The sequence below is a fragment of the Solea senegalensis genome, linkage group LG11 (genome assembly GCF_019176455.1).
Source record: "Solea senegalensis isolate Sse05_10M linkage group LG11, IFAPA_SoseM_1, whole genome shotgun sequence".
NCBI classification, from domain to species: Eukaryota; Metazoa; Chordata; class Actinopteri; order Pleuronectiformes; family Soleidae; genus Solea; species Solea senegalensis.
In genome coordinates this window covers 12,000,039-12,011,088 of record NC_058031.1, presented here as the reverse complement: position 1 = coordinate 12,011,088, position 11,050 = coordinate 12,000,039, and positions in this window count along the sequence as shown.

Sequence of the window (11,050 nt, the reverse complement as noted above, 5' to 3'; positions counted from 1 at the left end):
TAAAACATTAGTTTAATAGTTGATTAATAATCAAGTTTTTTTGAAGTGTGTTTGTATGAGATACTGACATATGATCAGTATTGACTTCCCCAAGGGTTTTAACTCGGCCGAGACACAAACACTTGCCCTCATGGAAAGAATGACTGCCAGCAGGGACACAAGGAAAGCCACTTACTCAGGAGCCACCAATTCAATTTGTGTCTGCTCAATATCTTCAGAATATGTTTGGTGCTTTATCTTATGGTTCATTTACAGTGACTACTAATGGCGCTTAACCACTTTACAGTTGTAGCACGGCTCGGCGAGATACAGCTTGACTCGTGTTTTTGTCGTTCCATTAGCGGTAGTACCTGGGAACTGGTACTTTTTTAGAACCTGCTCTGAGATTCCAAGCGAGCTGAGCCGATACTGAAATGTGATGTCGACAGACTGCCGGCCACTCAAACGCCACTCATGAGCGTGACATCCAACACAAGAATCAAACTGAACAATGTCGAACTGCAGATGAGATAAAAAAAAAAAAAAAAACGTTTAGCACAGAAATTTCTAAAATCTTAATATTTAACAGAGGAGTCTGGTGTATTTAGCAACAGCACTGATGGAAGCCGGTGATCGTGAGCCGCATCACAACCATTTCCACTGTGTTCAAACTCAGTGACCGTGTCAGACAGAGTCTGCGCTCCGGTCATGCAGGAAATACTGAATTCATCTTTTTAATTAACTAGTTTGTGACATGTATAAAACAACGTGGCAGTACTATAGTCACGGGAAAACAACCTAAACCGTGTAGAGTCAAGCCGTGCCATGCCTAGGCGTGCTACAACTATATAGTGGAAAAGGGCCATAACTCGTGAAGCTCTGCAGTGAGAAATACTTCTGTTCTTTTACGCTTGATTGACATTTTTAGTGAATTACCCTCTACCACAATAAAATCATATATATCAGCCATAAACAAGCACTTCAAGAGAGTTTGGTGCATGAAACTTTGGATAATCTTAGGCAAGGTCAGGTCAGGTAAGGTCCATGTGATCAGTTTGACTGTGTATGCTCCCTGTAGCACAACACTTTCCACTCCAGTTGGTGGAGCATGGTGAGAAACTGGAATAGAATATGAGATTGAGTACACGTGTGGAACAATAGACTGACATGGAGTCTCATTGACCAACAGGAAAATAAGTCCAATATATCAGTCACTGTGGGTAATTTACAGACCTGACTATCACTGAAATTAATTTGTACTGGGAAAACTATGAGAAGTGTTGGTGATCCAAAATATTATTGATGGAATAATACATTGCTAAATCATACGTACAGCTAGTAGATGGAAGTTTCATGTTATTTTTTGATTGAGGGGTACTATGATGATCAATTATATTTTCATAAGGTAAGTGAGTGTGCAAGGAACATATGCATAGGCTGAGATCTCCTCCAAGAAGTGCCCCTTTAAAAAATGATCATGTTTCCATGAATTTTAAAAAATATACATACTAAACAGAAGACCATCACCATAACATCTATGTGGTTTCCAAATCTCTTGGCGCTGTTTGACTTGCAGCTCTCCCTCACGTTACGAAGCTTGCTGTGGCTCATTTGCAGAGAAGGTGCATGCACAGGTCAACATGGAAGAGGCCCTCTATATGCAAGGACTTTGTGACGGTTCTGCCGCTGGCTCGCTTGCTAGCACGGCATGGAACGGAACTCATGAATAATGCACAGAGACATCTGCCACCCTTGAATTATAGATCTGTGGAGGCAGAGCATATGGGAACAGCCCACCAAGTGCTAATGGCAAACTCCATGACAAAATAAGGGTTAGAGACACACGTGAAAGCTACTCGGCCCAGGCTACCTTAGTCATGCTGGTGAGGTGGATTGTGAATGTGATTATTTACGTATGTGTGTTTGTGTATCGGGAATGAGGGAGTGGTTTTGATGATATGACCATGAACATATCTACCCTGCTGAAGTGTGTTTGAGCAAGGTACAGGTGCTACAACCATACTATGAATGAATGATTTTGGAAAAATATCTACTTACAATTTTGATTCATTTGCGATTTCAGGCTTGGTCACTTTTTAAAAGATGTAAAATATATATATAATATCATAAATACAAGATACAATCACAGCTATATATTCTAATGTGAGGATGAGAGATTAAATTCAAGAAGTACCATTACTTAAACCATTACAAGTAAATTATCAACCTCAAATCAGATGTGCTGCATATTCTAAAGCCTTTGTGATTCGTTAATTGCCGTGTCTCACAGAGTGATTTTGATAGGAAAATTATTAACAGCCCTAATCCACACTCGTAGATTTTCAATTAAACTGGTGTTTCAATAAAACAACAAAAGAACACCACAATCAAGACGAGCATTTTAGCTCTGCATCAGAAATAATCTGCAATCATACCAACACACCTGAAACCCACCACATGACCATTCAGATACACTGGGCATGCATGTGTCGCTATAAATAGAAATACTAAGACCAATGACAAGGTAAGAAACTGAAACCAAGTGTTAGAAGAGCTTTTTCGTTCACAACCAAGAGTTGTTACTGATAAGGACCAGTCAGTGAGTGAATGTAAGTAAGTAACTGCAAAAATAATCAAAATAATTTTCATATGTATGTTTTTTTGCCTGACCGGACGAAAAAGCAGCCCTGGAGATTTCAAACAAAGCTTTTTTTTCAGGGCTTGAAAAAGCTGGCGAGCAGTAGCATGAACAGCAGGCATACGCAGAATGTATGTATTTAAATGTGTTTGTGTATTTTTAAATAAAGAGCCAGAATTTCTTCTTTGGGTGAATCTGTCATTGTTTGTCCACAACAGGATGTTATGTTTTTTCTAATCCTAATTCAAGAAAACCAGTGAATATAGCTCTCTCTAAAAAAAAAAAAAAAGCTTGAAATACTCTCAGCCCAACAAGCAGTGGCTAATGTCTTTGAGCCTTTTATGTAGGCTTCCTCCTGCTGAAGTGCAGCCTCCTTGAATATTCTATACTCTCTGGTTTTGAGTCGTACTCTCAGCTCTGAAGAAGCAGAGACTGGGGCAGGAGGGGTGGGGATGCATTTTCTTCCAGCCCAGTCGAGCAGTAGGGCCTGGTCTACTGGGGACCACTTCGATCTTCGCTTTTCTCTCCAGGATTATCCTCTTATCAGCGCCGCAAAGCGCCACGCTAAGAAGCACCAGTAATTATCCTATCTTTAATTAACGAGCACCTTGCACCAAAACCACCCACGGTCCATGTAGGCCTCCACTTGGAAAGCAGTAAAGCACGGTGTACAAACGAGCAGACTTAATCTTGTTTTTGTCTAAGAGAGAGTGAACGTGTGGAAAAGGGCAAAGTTCATCTTCAAGTAGCCGGGGAGTCGCACCATGCAGAACGTCCCTCATGCATGCACGCCTGCAAACAAGACTTTCTCCACAGCAGGTTTCAAAGGGAATCCTACCACCCACCACTGTTCCACTTTATTGTGCGTGTGTGTTCATTTGAGTGTATTCTCTAGTGTGTGGATGGTTTACTGCACTCAAATTATGTCTCCACCTTGCAAACAGACTTAAGGCTGAAGCTTCCTACCAATCTACAATGGAAAATTAAGTCGCACAACATGTGAGAAGTAACATCCACTGAAGTTTAGAAAGTAGAAAGGATCACAGCCTCCACACCAACCTCCTTCATTTAAGAGGAGTTTCCACATGGTTTACAGTAAAATGAACAGCTACATACATTTAAAATAATTGCAGAAAAGTTACACTGTAAATAGGCGATGGATTATGTGTAAAATGTAATTCACCAGATTATTGATGGAACCTTCATTTTATTCGTACACAACAGTAACATAATCATGGTTATGTATGCAATGCCACTGTAACTTTAATAATGCTACAGTTTCTTTATTAAGGTAATGTAAGTAATGCTTCTTGCAACATTAGTTCATCTTATTTCTCTGGATCCGTAAACTTTCATAACATGTGCACAAACAGATGAAATGCTATGAAAGCATTATTTGTGATATAAAAAAGTAGACAATCTTGTAATCTTGTAATGATATGTACTAATGTGATGATACTAACATATTTGTTAGTATCATCACAAAATAACATGGTCTCCTCCAGTGATTTGGGGGCAGAGCTTTGACCAGATGGCCGAAAGAAATTACTGAATGACTGGAAAGATGCAGGCTCCCCCTTGTGGCACTACGCTGCTAAGCTAGACAGCATTTTAAAGCCACTCGTGCAAAATTAAGAATATTCCAGATTTTGAAGACTTACTTCAATTGACTTAAGATGAGTATTTTTTTTATCATGATGCATGATAAAATCTTATATCAACCCGTACCATGGTTTGAAGTATGTACTGTTATAACAATAGATTCATCGACACAGTCACCTAATTATATAACCGATAGATTCAGAGATACTGGGTCATCTTAAGGGGGAGTGAAAGCAAGATGATGATGCTTTCACATGAAGAATAAAAGAGTAGACAGGTAGAGAACTTAAATGGTGCTGCGGTCTGGTCTGGCTTGGCCCTGGCATCGACAAGCAGGAGGGCAGCAGCGGCGGCGGCGGCGTCCCCAGCCCCAGCCCCAGCACGCATACATTAGCAGTGCTTAGGCGCACTAATTGCTTCTCACTTAGACAAATCTTCTGCAAATCACGGCTGTGCCGCCAGCACTGCCCAAGCCCCCTGGGAAGGAGAGACGGCAGGCAGGCGGACGGAGCGAGAGGCGAAGGAGGTGGAGGAGGAGGAGGAGGGGGTGGTGAGTGGAGCGTGTGTACCAGAGGCGCCTCGGAGCAGGATGGAGGAGGAAGGAGAGAAGGAGGGGGACGGTGCACCCAGGAGAATAGAAAGAAACGAAGAGAGAAAGAGAAGAGCTCCAACACTTCAAGAGAGCCTCTCTTTTTTTCACTCTGCTCATCCATAGCCCAGGCGGAGAGCCCCCCCATCCTCTTACACCTCGACCCTCAGAAGCCCCACTACTGCTCTGCTCCTCCTGCTGCTCTGCTCCCCCCCACCACCGGCTCTCAGATCTCTGCCCCCTTGCTCGCCCCTCCTTTCTCTCTTGCACTCCCTCCTCTCCATCACTCTACAGAAAAGTGGAGGAAAGATGAAACTCTACAAAGAGGGGAAAAAAATCAATAACACAGATGGATAGCTGGATAACAGGGTCCGGCATGCTTCGGCGGTGAGGCAATCCAGAGGGTGCCCACACAACTTCCACACAGAGCAGAGAGATGGGCAAAAACAAGATGCTCTGAAGAGGGTGGTGATCAGCCTCAGGAAGTCAACATCACCCACAACACACAAGTACACACTTGTTCACATACTAGCACAAACTACCATGCACACATTGGCACACATGCAAAATTATCAACAATAATAAATATAATTATGCAAAAAACAGAAGATGACCCAGTCCATCGAAAAACAACTGAGAAAACACTACGGAACAATAATAACTGTGACGTAGCCTGTATGAAAGTCTGTAGCAACAACATACACCTAAATACGATATACAAAATACCATTATCATTGCTCGGTCTGCACTGTTTTCCTGAAAGTAATTTATATAGGGCACATACAGATCACTCAATTTTTGTTTATTTCTGTTCAGGATACAACTGCTGTCCACAGTACTCCAGTGTTTTCAAGGCCCCAAACCACAGACGTTTGAAAACGCATACTGGCTCCTTTTTCATTTGAAACTCTAAGGCTGCGTTTTAGTTGGATGGGCGGAAACTGAGATCTTTGGAAATAATGACGTAGGTTCCTGCATTTAATTCCCAATCAGTCATTATTGGCCACAACTTGAGTATCACCTGTGAACGAAAAGCTCCTGACATTTCAGTTTCACATTCACTTCGTCATCAGTCTCATGACAGAAGTTTTCATTACTGATGTCTTTCAATGCTACTTCTGAAAATACAGTAGTATGGATGCAGCTTCTCAAAGGATTATATTACTGGGTAGTATCATCACTCCATCAACAGCAATGTATACAAACTACAAAAACACAGCACCTACATTTTAGAATATGTTTTTGATACTTAAGTACTATATATGTACTATGAATTTCACTGTATAACCTCCTACTTTTGTGTTGTTATTCTCATTTGTTAAGGACCGTGGAAAACGTCAAATCGGCAACATTCTCTGCTCCGAGATGCTGGGGGTCGTGTCCGCTGAAGGAGCCCTATACACGTTTTAGTGGGGACAAAAGTCCACAAACGTTGCTGTTTGTCAGTGTTTGTACAGAATTTAAATGTAAATACACCAGTGCTAAACTCTCTGTTCAACATGCATTGAAGCGACGTTCACCTGCTTTGGTCCCCACTAGAGCGTGTATTTGAGTCAGTGTCCACACACACAACTTAGTGACCTTGTCACTATATTTAGCTAGTATTCAGGCCCCAAGACGACTAGTGATAAATCTAACGACTTTTTCTAATGTTATTGGAGATTTTAACGTGAAAGCACGTATTGTTTTACTTCTCAAGGACCGGCGGGTGTTGCCATGCCCCCTCCCCCGTCCCAACGCACTCACAGGCAGCCTAGTCCTCTCCTCGCACAGCATCCCAGCTGCAGTCAGAACAGGAGATGTTCACTCTTGCGAAGCCGCCGCTGGCTGATCTGTAAATGTAAAATTTTCTTTAGGGCCAGACAAGTTACCATCATTTTCTCACATTGCCATTTACAGTTCTTATCTGTTGTCTCTACTGTCTGATGCAGATTATATACATGTGTTATAATTAAAGATATTCATGTTTTAATGTGACTTGTTGTATGGTTCCTAAAGCCATGTTTCCACCATGGTACCGTTCGATTTGGTACAGTACAGTTTGGAATGGTAAAGCCTTGGGTCAGGCTTGTGTTTCAAAAATGTGTAAAAATCTGAATCTAACATGTGGTCCATAAGGTTAAAAAGTAGACTAAGTAACCCCCAACACAGGGTCTCTCACTTTTGCTGGTCCCAAAGCCTGGATAGAGGAGGACATTAAAAAAAGAATCAACAGAAGAAAGTTCACTTCCATTACAAATACACATGTCTAATTATGCAAATTAGGTGATGACTTCATTTAAAGTTGGCAACAGACATATTAACGGCTTAATGGGAACCAAAGCAGCTCGTCCCTATTCGTCAGTGTTTGCACAGAAAATGTACGGCAACATTCCTGGTAACGAACCACTTGTTTAACAAACATGTAGACAGGAAAACTTTTCTCCATTTTGGTCACAGTTTGACGTCATAAACACATCACAGAGTCCTGTGTCCTGCTCTCTCTTTCTCTATCATTCTTTTTTGTATTCTTCTCTACTTCATTTCGTCATATTTATCAGTTTTAAATAATGTGGCAGAGCTTTACTGTGTTTTTGCACTGAGGTAAAACACATTTACCTGGACAAATACACCACAGCTAGCAAACCACAGGCACGAGTGTAGAAGCAGGTGCAGTTAACCACGAGCGAACGAACGCTGTTGTCTGCTGCTTCTTCTTCTTCTTTGACGTTTTTATGGCAGTTGGCAAACGATGTGGCGCATTACCGCCACCGTCTGGTATGGAGTGTGAGCACTGCGTTCACGCGACATCTGGGGATAAACAACCAAAAACAACCAAATGCTTCACAACATGAAGACCCTGTCATTTTCCTCACTGCCTGTAGGGGCGCCAGCTGTTTCTTTGTTGTTAGACTAGCATCACAGAGCCACAAAGAGAAACTCATTTTTTTGATTGCATTTTTTTTCCAGAGAACATTTCATTGATGGCTGTCATGATGTAAAGAGAATTTCCAAAAAAAAAAAAGATAAATGTTTTGGAAACTAATTTATACCACGGCTCAGACTCCCTGAGTGATAATAATCTGGATTAAGCAGCCAACACGTCTCCATTTAAGGCTGATGTTTTATTCTGTGTGGTAAACATGATCAGTGGTAACCATTTAAATAAACATACAGTATTTCATAGAAATGTACCTCACCACAGCGACATGGATGCTCACATAGTTTGGGTTATGTGGATTCAGGTCTTTGAAACCTGTTATTTGATGTTTATCTCTGCTCACGATGGAACACGTGCTGCAAAATACTTAAATACAATGCTTGTCAATGATGAATCAAACACACACACATATACAGAGACAGAGAGACAAACCCTACTCTCCTCCTACTGTCTAATCTTTGTGGAAATGACTATAATCCTATTTTGGGCGTAGTGGTGATTTTTTCTGATTTGGCAAAAGAAAGAGCTGTGTGAGTGTGAGGTGGCCGTACAGAAGGCCGACGGAAGACTGCTCCACTCACACGTTATTAAACAATAACTCCATCACAAGGACACAGTGGATTGTCTTTGAGTTGAAGTTTGAATTTAAAAATGAATTAATTTAAGCTCATGTGAGAGCGGAAGTGAAACCAGCTGTCGAGAGTTCAGCTCATTAACGTCAAAAAATAAGCCCCTTAAAAACAATCAAACTTATTTTTGAGTGCACTGATGATACATAAAACCAGTGAATTCTCAGAAACAAATTAATTTAGGTTTTCCTCTCATTCAAAGCTGAAATCCCCGCTGATGCCATGTACCAGTGCGTTGCTGAGAGATGATAACCCAATAGCGCCATCTGCTGTCTTCTCTAAAGCTGTACTCTTTGTTTCCTGGTTCTTTTCTGCACGGAGGTGCAGTAACCTGCAGCACAGCAGGAAAAAACTCTATGGTTATGGCTCCATCTTTTGGAGAGACACAAATGTCTCATCTCCCAGTTCATCGACAGTTTACAGTACAACAGGTTTTTTCCATTCTGTTGATAAAAGCTCGGACAAAAGATTACATTTTGGAACGGTGAAGTGGATAACTTGTTAAATGGTGATAAACATTGTGCAATTTTAGATGAAAAAGTGAATAAAAGCAGCATTAATATTGTCTTGACACACAGATATATGCTGTTGTTATAAATGATTAAACTATCTTATAAAGGATGAGACCTTTCCTTTTTTTGTGTGAAGAATGACACAGACAAAGATTAGTGTTTATTTACTCATGAATAAAAAAGACTCACTCGCTCATCTTCTGCCGCTTTATCCTCCATATGAAGGTCACGGGGGGCGCTGGTGCCAATCCCAGCTGTCAATCTAGAGTGTCCAATTTGCCTAATCCCCAAATCTGCACGTTTTTGGACTGTGCAAGGAAACTGGAGAACCCAGAGAAAACACACACACACACACACGGGGGGGGTTGGGGGAGAACAAAGAGTGCTAAAGACTACACCAACCGTGGGACCCATGATAAATATACCTGACAGAAACAAAGATAAAGAGCAGTGTTGCTTCTTTTCTTTGAAGGAGGTCTATAAGTTTTCCCATTCAAATGAAGGAGAAAACATTAAAATAACATTAATATCACTAAATGTTTTGCAGGTAAAAAACGATGATATCAATACTTCATTTGTAAAACAATATTAAATGGATTAACCTGAGATTCGCGAGACATGATTTGAATGTTGTTAAAATAAATCTGCTGAATATGTGAAGCACTTCCAGTTTTACTGCTGTACTGTACACAGTTTACTTTATATTTATTTACCTGCACCTGCCATTTGACTTCTGTGTTTACTTTGTTTGGAAATGGACATGATAACGGGGATTAGATCTGATCAGAGACTGAACTAACTTGATAGGTTCCACAGTAGTGGATCCAGGCTGTCTGTCTGTGTGCCTCCACAATGTTGGCGTCAGGACTGTGAACTGTGAACACACCAACTGTTGCCAGCACTAGAGTCTGTGCACAGAAATATCAGAATGGGCCCTTTACAACAACCATGATTGTTTCAGGGTTCATGCTGGTTCACAGTCCTGACGATTGATTTCAAAATCATTGTGTTTTTTAAATCTCTAAGTGGACTTATTTGCACCCAGGTGTCGCACAAACAAGCTTTTAATGCACACTCTGTCTCCATCACTCAGCTCCTCTCATTTCACAGGTGAAGGCAGCATTTAGTGTTTTATGGTTCACTCCTGTGGAACAGCCTGTCGGAGGGATTTTTTCGTTATTGTAGAGTTACAGAAATGTGTTTTCTGGACCTTTTATTTTTGGTTTTGGTGAGCATTGATTTCCCAAAACTGTGAATTTTGTTCCTAGAGACTGAAAACCAAGTCACCATAAAAAACAAACACTTGCAGTTGAAAATTCAGCTTGAGTTCATCTTTTATACACCAACAGAAATCTGTCTGTGTCTCAGCACATAAACAGGCTGTCAGACTCCACTTACTTTTCTTTTGGGAACAGGAAATACCTCAACTCTGAGCGGGTTGAACAGATGTGCATCATGTCTCGTCAGAACACAAGCAATCTATCTATCTATCTTGAAATCACATTTAGAATAAGTGTATTATTAATGTCAAAGCAATTGTCAGTCATATAATCCACCTGCACAATGTTCAGTGCAATAATCTCAGTGCTGTGAATGCAGTGCACACAGTGGCAGTGAGTGAGTGAATGAGTGAGTGAGTTCACACAGACAAACAAAGGGCGATGAGTCCGTCCTCTCAGCCAAGTCAGGACAGAGGGTCACGCTGATAGCGGCGCTTGAGACAAGGTCAGCCATGATGAGACTGACAAGCGACACTGGTGGAGATTACACTTGATAAGCTTTTGTTCAGCCAGAGGCCTCGCACTCACTCTCCTCCCCCCTCACAGGCTACAGTGTCAGGTCTCTCTTTCACTATGTCAAGTGTTTACTATTTCAGTTCCATGTCTGCCTTTCTGTAGTGAATGTGGTGAAAAGACATTTTTGTATGTGTGTGTGTAACAAGTAGACGGCTTGTTTTTACTACCCTCTTTACTACTCATATACACACACACATCTGCAGGAGCTGACACTGTACGAGCAGACACAGTTAGCAAACCTGCCACACTTCACTCCCACACGGGCTGAGCTGTTTCTGTCTGCACTGAGTGGGAGAACATGGCACTACAGCGTGTTTGCCAACGGTTAGGAAGCCCAGCAAGAGACACTCAAACACACACAAACAACCTTATCACTGTTTACACA